Here is a 10,969-nt window from a genome sequence, read left to right as displayed (position 1 = left end):
GGAGGGCATCTAAATAAAGGGTGAGGTGGGTTAGAAACAAAACACTACTAAGGAGGCACAGAGTGGAAAGAGAAAACAAAAAGTATATACAGGGAAGAAAATAGAATGGATGGAAATATAAAGCTGGTAATCATAACTATGAATGTGAATGGAATGAATTCTTCCATAAAATGAAAGTGAATAGCAGAGTGGATTAAAAAACAGAATCCTATAACACGGAATGTTGGAGGAGATGTGGGAAAACAGGGACACTGATACATTGTTGGTGGAATTGTGAATACATCCAGCCATTCTGGAGAGCAATTTGGCACTATGCTCAAAAAGTTATCAAAGTGTGCATACCCTTTGATCCAACAGTATTTCTGCTGGGCTTATACCCCAAAAAGATACTAAAGAAGGGAAAGGGACCTGTATGTGCCAAAATGTTTGTGGCAGCCCTGTTTGTAGTGGCTAGAAGTTGGAAAATGAATGCATGCCCATCAATTGGAGAATGGTTGAATAAATTGTGGTATATGAATGTTATGGAATATTATTGTTCTGTAAGAAACGACCAGCAGGATGAATACAGAGAGGATTGGCGAGACTTACATGAACTAATGCTGAGTGAAATGAGCAGAACCAGGAGATCATTATATACCTCAACAACGATACTGTATGAGGATGTATTCTGATGGAGTGGATTTCTTCGACAAAGGGAAGACCTAACTCAGTTTCAATTGATCAAGGATGGACAGAAGCAGCTACACCCAAAGAAAGAACACTAGGAAATGAATATAAACTGCTTGCATTTTTGTTTTTCTTCCTGGGTTATTTATACCTTCTAAATCCAATTCTCCCTGAGCAACAAGAGAACTGTTTGGTTTTGCATACATATATTGTATCTAAGATCTACTGTAACCTATTTAACATGTATAGGACTGCTTGCCATCTGGGGGAGGGGGTGGAAGGAGGGAGGGGAAAAATTGGAACAGAAGTGAGTGCAAGGGATAATGTTGTAAAAAAAAAAATTACCCTGGCATGGGTTCTGTCAATAAAAAGTTATTAAAAAAAAAAAACAGAATCCTAAAATATATTGTTTACAAGAAACACATTTGAAATGGAAAGATGTATACAGAATAAGAGTAAAAGGCTGGAACAAAATTTATTAGGCTTCAGCCAAAGTTAAAAAAAGCAGAGGCAGAAATTCTGATCTCAGATTAAACAAAAGTAAAAATTTATCATTAAAAGAGATAAGGAAGGAAACTACCTTGTTAAAGGTACCATAGACAATAAAGTAATATTGATACTAAGTGTATATGCATCAAGTGGGAGAGCTTCCAAATTCTTAGAAAAGAAGTTAAGCCAGTTACAAGAAGAAATAGACAGGAAAATTATATTAGTGGAGGAACTTAACCTCCTCCTCTCAGAATTGGTTAAATTCTAACCACAAAATAAACAAGAAAGAAACTAGGGAGGTTAATCAAATTCTAGAAAACTTAGATATGATAGACCCTCTGGAGAAAATTGAATAGGAACAGCAAGGAATATACCTTTTTTTCAGTAGTACATGGCACCTGCACAAAAAATGACCATGTATTAGAGCATAAAAACCTCACAATCAAATGTAAAAAGGCAAAAACAATAAATGCTTTCTTTTCAGACCACAATCAATAAAAATTATATTCAAAAGGCCAGGGGAAAATAACCTAAAAACCAATTGAAAATTAAATAATCTAATTCTAAAGAATGAGTAGGTCAAATAACAAATCACAGAAACAATCCATAATTTCATCCAAGAGAATGACAATAATGAGTCAACAAACTAAACCCTATGGGATGCAGCCAAAGCAGTTCTTAGGGGAAATTTTATATCTCTAAATAGTTATGTGAGAAAGGAATTCAGTGAATTGGACATGCAACTAAAAAAATCTAGAAGATGAACAAATTTAAAAAACCCAATTAAATACCAAATTAGAAATTCCTAAACTCTAAGGAGGATTTAATAAAATTGAACTAAGAAAACTACTGAACTAATTAATAAAACTAAGATTTAGTTTTATGATAAAACCAAAAAAGTAGATTAAGTTAATTTGATTAGAAAGAGGAAAGAAAAAAACAAATTACCAGCATTAAAAATTAAAAGGGTCAACTTACCATTAATGAAAAAAGAAATTAAAGCAATAATTAGGAGCTATTTTGCCCAACTATATGGAAACAAATCTGACAATCTAATTGAAATAGATGAATATTTACAAAAACATAAATTGCCCAGATTAACAGAAGAGGAAATAAATTCCTCATGTAGTCCCTTTTTAAAAAAAGAAATTGAACAAGCCATCAATGAACTCCCTAAGAAAAAATCACCAGGACCACATGGATCCACAAGTGAATTCTACCAAACATTAATTCCAATACCATGTAAACCATTTGGAAAAATAAACTATTTGGAGTCCTGCCAAATTCCTTTTATGACACAAATATGGTATTGATACCTAAACCAAGAAGAGCCAAAACAGAGAAAGAAAATTACAGACAAATCTCCCTAATGACTATTGATGCAAAAATCTTAAGTAAAATATTAGCAAAGAGAAGATAATACTATAATCAGGGGGATTTATACCAGGAAGGCAGAGCTGGTTTGATGTTAGGAAAACTATTGTCATAATTGACCATATCATTAACTAAACTAAGAGAAATTACATGATAATTTCAATAGATGCAGAAAAAACTGTTGATAAAATACAGCCCCCATTCCTATTAAAAACCACTAGAGAGCATAGAAATAAAGGGAGTTTTCCATGAGTTGCTGTGATTAAATTTTTTTTTCTTGATGTCCTTCTCTCATAATTAACTATTCTTTATTTGAACTTTATTCCTGACTATTCTCATGGTGATTATTCTGCTGAGACCAAAGCTGGTGCCAAGGCCCTCCCAAAAGCTAATCCAGACATTACATTACATGCATTGAGGATGATGAACTTGTGACTGTTTTGCATGACTCAGTTCTAATGAACACTTATGCAAACAATGATAAAGTAAATCATCTTCCTTTTACTAAGCAGGAATAAGCAATTATTCAGTTCCTGATATCTTCTTCCTTGGACTTTCCATGATGGGTAGGCAACTCTGATGAGAGATAGGCAATTCTTGGAATGCCAGGAGAAATGCCACTGAGGGTACATTATGTCTAAGACATAATATTCTTCAAGCATGATCATAGATTTTGTTCTACTTCTGTGTTCTATCTTGATCTTAGATGAATGAGTATCAGTTCTGAAGTATACATGGTAATTCTTTCAAACCATATCTAAATAAGAATCCACTCTAATAGCCCCCCAAAAAGTAGTCATTCAACTTTTCTTTCAGGGTTTCCAGTAAAGGGAACCTACTACTTCTTCAGGGAGTTGATATTATTTTTGAATCTTTCTAATCATCAAGAATGTTTCACGTTTTGTGGTTGTTCAGTTATTTCAAGTCACGTCTGACTCTTTGAGACCACTTTGAGATTTTCTTGACAAAAGTACTGGAGTCATTTGCCATTTTCTTCTCTGAATGAGGAAACTGAGGCAAAAAATGATTAAATTACTTGCTCAGAGTCATATAGTTAATAAATATCGGAGGCCAGATTTGAGCCAGAAAGATGAATCTTCCTAACTCCAGGCCTGATACTCTATCTAAATGAGCCACTTGGCTGCCCTAATACATTTACTATAATCATGCTAATTATATTGATAACACCAAAAGCATTAAAAATAAGTAAACAAAATGGAAATAAATCAGAAAGGCACATGGAGGCAAATGGAATTTAGAGAAAGGTTTCTATCTTATGTTGGTAAATACCTATATCTCTTGTTCCAATTAGGACATTGGTTTTACACAAACCCCTTATGGTATAACCAAATCTCTAAACAGATCAAAATATACTTTCTGTGCAACATCACTCCAGTGCATCCAATGACTTTTAAACACATCTAAATTGATTGAAAAATTAAATGTTCACATTTAAAACAAGACAACAGGGTTGAAATAAAAAGTGTTCTCAACAGGTTAAGTAGCATGATAGCAACTCTAACTATCATCTTTTCACTTTAAGAGAAATGAAGTAATAATCTTACACATTAAAAAAAATGAGATTATTCTTTCCAAAAATTTTCATCACCATCATGTAAGAGCCAATGCAGAGTACAAATTTAAAATTTGTATATAAATTTGCCCTATAATTTGTGGGTGCTCCAGATATACCTGTTTACTGATGACTGTGCTAATTGCACCAAGCCCCTCAGCACTTGCTATATATATAAAATCAAAAATTTTAAACCTAAAATTGTACAAAATTTGGAATTTAAGGGTTTCTGTCCAATCATTTTTCAAACATGTTTTTTGAAGTTTTTATTTTTTTGATGGCTGCTAAATTAAAAAGGATTTGCCTTATTTTTTAAAATTACCATTTTGATTGAATGAGAAAGAGATAATATTTAGGATCATCTGTAATATACTTCACCAAATACAACCATTTAAATCAGTCACTACATCTAACAATATAATCAACATTCTACTTTGTATTCTTCAATGCCTCTGCCATTAGGAGGTAAGTATATTCATCTGTTCTTGGGGCTCATTGGTTTTTCAAGTATAATTCAGTATCCTAAGATTTTTTTTTTTTTTTTGCTTTTTGCTGAGGCAATTGGGGTTAAGTGACTTACCCAGGGTCACACAGCTAGGAAGTGTTAAACTGTCTGAGATCAGATTTGAACTCAGGTCCTCCTGACTTCAGAGCTGGTGCTCTATCCATTGTGCCATCTAGTTGCCCTGTCCTAAGATCTTTTCATATTAATAGTTTTAATCATTGAATACCATATTCCTTTCATTCAACACCTTTGTCACTACTTCAAATCATTCAAATCATTCCATATTTGCCTTAACTCTTCACACTAACAATTTCTTACTGAGAAATAATGACACATTACATTCAGAAACCATTTTTTATAAGCCATTAAACACTCACTTTCCCCCTAGTTCTTTCCACAAAGAATGTTGCCATAAATCACCTGTTATGTTATCAGGCTTTTATTTCCATCTTTAACTTCCTTGGGGTATATGCTCAGCAGTGGGGTTGTTGAATCAAAGGATATGAATAATTCAGTCACTTTTTCTGCATAATTCTAAATTGATAACCAGAATGTCTGACCAACTTCCCAATGCTAATAAAAGTGCAATATGGATCTTTCTTTCCATAGAACTCCCAACATTGACTATTTTCATTTTTTTTTCATCATCTTTCCCAACATTCAGAAAATAAAAAAAAATTATCTTACATTTAACAAATTAGAGTATCTTTTAAAAACTATTAATATTCTTATTAATAAAATAATTATTTCTTAAATATTTTAAAAATAAAAAAGAGAGAGAAGAGGAAAATTATTAATATTCTTTCACCAGTTATCTATTATAGAATGTCAATTCCCTATTCAACAGAACACTGGAGCCCAAAACCATTGGTAGATAAGAAATTCCCCATTGTTCTTCTATATTCTGACCTTATAACAGATTAGCTTCTCCCATTTCTAAGGGAATGATAGTAAGAAAAATAAGTTACTAGTGATGAGGGCTAGAGGTAAGCACATGTCAAATGATCATGAGCAAGGGATAAATGGGTGTGTTCCTAGATATTTAATAGTTGGCTTTCTATACAAAAAGCTATTAAACTGTGTATACTCTTTGACTCAATAATATCACTAAATCTATATTGAAGAGATCAAAGGAAGAGTTAAAGGACCCATTTATTGAAGCTCTTTTTGTGTTGGCAAAGAATTGGAAAATGAAAGGATTCCTATAGTTTGAGCATGGCTGAACAAGCTATGATAAATGAATATGATAGAATACTACAGTGTTATAAGAAATGATGAAGGAATTAATTTCAGAAAAAGCTGGAAGAATTTACATGACAATTCAAAGTGAAATAAATAGAACAATTTATACAGTAACAACAAGATTGTCAAGAAAAGCAACTTTGGAGGGGTAGAGCCATGATGGTGAATTAAAGGCAAGGACTCACTTGAACTCTTCCCCAATTTTCTCCAAATACCTTTAAATGATTCTAAACAAGTTCTAGAGCAGTAAAACCCACAAAAAGATGGAGTGAAACAATTTTCCAACTCTGGATAACTTAGAAGATAGACAGGAAGAAAAGTGCAATCCACTGCAGGCCATGCCAACAAAGACTTGGCCCTAGTAAACCAGGAGCAGGGCCCAGGGTAATTGTGTTAGTGGCAACTGGGGCAGTTTCCAGATCTTTCACAGCTCATAGATGGTAAGATTATTGGACAACAGTTCAAAAGGAGTTTTACAGAGATCCCTTTGCTGATATCAGGGTAGAACTCTGTTGCATTGCTTATACTTGGATCGGTTTCACAGTCCTAGGTCTTAGTCACAGTGTGAGAAGAAACAGAGCTTGCAGCCCACAGGAAAGAAGAGACCCTGGTCACCGTTCTGAGCTGAAAAGAATAAAAAACTTACAAGTCCTCAGAATTACCTCTGAAAATAGCTGCAGAGAAAATCCCAAAGCTTGGGACAGTGACCCTTCCACTTGAGAAGTAGAACCTCACATTAGAATAGAGTTAAAAGTCAAGACATAGGCTAGAAAATGAACAAACAATAGAAAAAAATTCTGACCATAGAAAATTACAATGGTGACAAGGAAGATCAAAACACACAGTGAGAAAAAAGACAACAAAGCCAAAATTCCTACATTCAAAGCATTAAAGAAAAATATGAACTGGTCTCAGGCCAGAATAAAAAAAAAAATAGAATGAATGAAAATAGAAAAATGGGAAATATCTCATTGGAAAAACAACTTACTTGGAAAATAGATCCAGGAGAGATAACTTAAGAATTATTGAACTATCTGAAAGTCATGATCAAAAAAAGAATTTAAACATTATCTTTTGAGAAATTACCAAGGAAAACTGCTCTGATATTCTAACCAGAGGATAAAATAGAAAGAGATGATAAAATGAAAATTCTCACGACTATCATGACCAAATTCCAGAGCTCCCAGATTAAGGAAAAAATACTACAAGCAGAAAGAATTCAAGTATCATGGAGTCACAGTCAGGATAATAAAAGATTTGGCATTAAAGGATCTGAGATCTTGGAATGTGATATTCCAAAAGGCAAAAACAGGAATTAGGATTATCACTAAAAATTACCTAATCAGCAAAATTGAGTATAAACCTCCAGGGGAAAAATATTCAATTAAATAGAGGACTTTTAAGCATTCCTGATGAAAAGACCAGAACTGAATAGACAATTTAACTTTCAAATACAAGGTGCAAAAGAAACATTAAAAAGAAAAGAGAAATCATAAGAGATTCAATAATGTTAAATAATTTATATTTTTACATGAGAAAATTATATATATATATATATATATATGTGTGTGTGTGTGTGTGTGTGTGTGTATATATATATATATATATATATATATATATATAATCCTAAAAACTTTCTCATTGTTAAAGCAGTTACAAAGTGTGTACATAAACAAAAAGCAGAGGTCTGAGTTAAATGGGATGGTATGATTATCTAAAAAAAAATAAAATAAAATAAAGGATAAGAAATAAGAATGCATTGGGAGAAGAGGAAAGGGACAGATATAATGGCATAAATTATCTGGCACAAAAGAGGTCTGAAAGATACTTTATAGGGAAGGAGGAAATGGGGGAATTGGGAAGAGGAATACATTAACCTTACTCTAATCATAAATGGCTTAAAGAGAGAATAATACCCATATTAAGTTGGGTGTAGAAATCCTTTTAACCATGCAGAAAGATGAAAAAGGAAGGGAATAAGAGAATACCACTAACCAATAGCCTTACTAAGTGTGTATCCCAAAGAGGTGAAAAACAAAAAGGAAAAGAATCTATTTGTACAAAAATATTAATAGCAGCTCTTTTAGTGGTGGCAAAGAATTGGATATTGAGGGGATGGCTATTAATTGAGGAATGGCTGAATAAGTTGCTGTACATGATTGTGATGGAATGTTATTGTGCTTTAAGAAATGATGAGTAGAATGCTCTCAAAAAAACCTAGAAAGATTTATATGAACTGATGCAAAGTGAACTGAGCAGAATCAGGAGAATATTATACACAGTAATAGCAATCTTGTATGATGATCTATTATGAATAACTTAGCTATTCTCAGCAGTACAGGATACAAAATAATTCTGTTGGATTTATGATGAAAAGTACTGTCTATATCCAGAAAAAGAGCTGGTAGAATCTAAATGCAAATCAAAAATGCTTTTTTAAAATGTTCTTTATTTATTTGAAAATTTTTTGGTCTTGGATGTTTTTTTTTCCCCCACAGAATGATTGATGTATGAAAACTCAAGAATTCTAACAATAAAAATCATTATGAGTTGCCTCAGGAGACTAAAAGGTTAAATGACTTTCTCTCAGGTCACTTTGCCAGAGAAAAGACTTGAATCCAGATCTTTTAAACTCTATTTTTCTATCTCCAATGCCAGAGATGTAAAAACATGCTGTGATGAGCTTCTTGGGGGCCCACAGCACTTCTGAGACCAGCTCAAACAAGATTAAAATTTAACTGGGAAATATTTATAAATAAAAATGCAATAAAATGGAGATAATATTTAAATATTAAAATATGTCAATATGCAGTTGGGAGGACCTTACATTGTTTAATATCCTGAAGTCCTACTTGATTGTCCTACTGTCCTACACCCCCAACAAATCTGTCTCTCATGAGATGCTGTCTCATTGATCCAGTCCCCAATCTCCCTAAAGGTCCTATAATTTATTCCACATTTCTTCATTTTATCCATAAGAACTATATTAGAGACCCAAAGCAGATAGGTCTACTTGTCTATTTTTTTTTCAGTACTCTAAATAAAATGAAATCTAGGATAGCCTAATGACATGAACTCTTTGGGGACAGTTATATGACTATGATCTCCCCCTCTTCATTTATGTTATTTTAATTCTCTTTAAACCATTTTTATTCTTTCCTTCCTGATTCAAAGATCATTTGCTTCAGAAGAGACAAACAAAAGAAAAATAAGAGGTGGTTAATTCATTCATTCCTTTATTTATTTGTTTATTTGGTAAAAAAAAAATAATAATAAGCATTTTTTAAGTATGTGTTCTGTGTCAGGCACTTTGCTTTGTGTTGTGATTCAAAAACAAATGTGAAAATCTCTATCCTTGAGGAGCTTATATTCTTTTAGAGGCAACATGTAGCTATGTAAGTACATAGCAAATAAACAGGAATAGAGACTAAGCTTTTGATTTCTTTCTTTTTTCTTCTCTCTCTTTCTCTCTTCCTTTATCTTTACTTACCTTCTTTTTTTCCCCCTTCCCATCATGCCCACTCTTCTCTTTCTTTCTCCCTCCTTTTTTCCTCTTCCTCTCTCTCTCCTCATTCCCTTCCTTCCTCCTTTTCCTTTTTCTCTTCCTCTTCCTTCTTTTTCTTCTCCTTCTCCTCCTCTTTCTACTTCTCTTCTTCTTCCTCCTTTTCCTTGTTCTGTTCCTTTTTCTTCATCATCTTCATCACCTTCTTTGTTATCTTCTTTTCTCTCTCTTTCTTTCACATTGTTAATTGAAATAATAAACAGATAAATACAAGGTGATTTTTAGTGAGAGAGTAACTGGAGGAATTGAAAGGATGAAATTTGCATTGAGTTTTGAAACAAAGCAGGGATTCTAAGAGGCAGAAATGAGGAAGTAGTATGTTTGGAATGGAGGATAGCTTTATATATATATAAAAATGCTGAGTGGGAGGTAGAGTATCTCGTGAACATCACCAAGAGAGTAGTTTACTCCTTCAGCAGCACATCCTATTGTTTGATCATTATTTTTACCACATTGTTAAATTTATTTCAAGGTGTCCAGTGTATTCTTAAAAGGTGGAACTCAAATGAAGAAATTCTTTTAATGACAAAACAACTTTGGTTTCAATAGGATGGCAGAATTATTTGGGGAACTTACAAATGCAGTGATTTAAAAATATATTTCCCATTGCCAGCACATGATATTCTAAATAAAACTCAGAAAATACAGTTTTTTTAGTACTCTAAATAAAACGAAATCTAGGATAGCCTAATGACATGAACTCCTCGTCGACAGTTATATGACCATGATCTCCCACTCTTCATTTATGTTGTTTAAGTTCTCTATAAACCATTTTTATTCCACTCCAGTATCTTTTCCAAGAAAACCCCAGATGGGGTCATGAAGAATTGGACACAACTAAAACTCAACAAGAACAAGAGCAACAAATATATTTGTATATGTATGTATACACACATACTTATATACATACATGTATATTTCTATATCTATCATCACATATATTATATATAACATATGTTTATATATTTATCATACACATTTTTCATATGTGTATAATCACATGTGTTTTAGTTTCTTTATAGTTCATTTATCATGCTAATAACTAAGGAGTTTTCTTAAATCATTCTGTAAAGTTGAAAAATCTAATTATGGGAGAGGGCAAGTCCAGTGCCTAAAATTTCTCATTTTTCATTAGAATATGGATGGCTTATGGAGAAATAGTGTAGGGTTAGTGGATAGAGAACTGTCATGGGGTCAATCTACCCCTGCCTCTGCCATACTGGCTGTGTTAACCTCTTAGCAATGCTAAGACTACATTTTAGGGAAGGTGCCATCATGCTTGTTTGGAGGGAATTTTCTCTATGAATAAAATCACAGGCCCGAGTTTAAACAAAAACAAAAAATTATATAGGTGTGAATTAGATCAAAGATTTAGAGCTGGAACACATTTTAGAATTCATCTCTATAGTTTAACTCTGATTTTACAGATTAGGAAACAGGCTTAGAAAGATCTAAGTCACAAAAAAAAACATAAAACAAGTCAGAAATTGAACCTTGGACTGCTTTCCGCTGCATCATATAGCTGATTTTGATTAGCCATCAACAGAAGGGAAGCAAA

Source organism: Sarcophilus harrisii, chromosome 1 (assembly GCF_902635505.1).
Source record: "Sarcophilus harrisii chromosome 1, mSarHar1.11, whole genome shotgun sequence".
NCBI classification, from domain to species: domain Eukaryota; kingdom Metazoa; phylum Chordata; class Mammalia; order Dasyuromorphia; family Dasyuridae; genus Sarcophilus; species Sarcophilus harrisii.
This window is presented reverse-complemented; position numbering follows the sequence as displayed.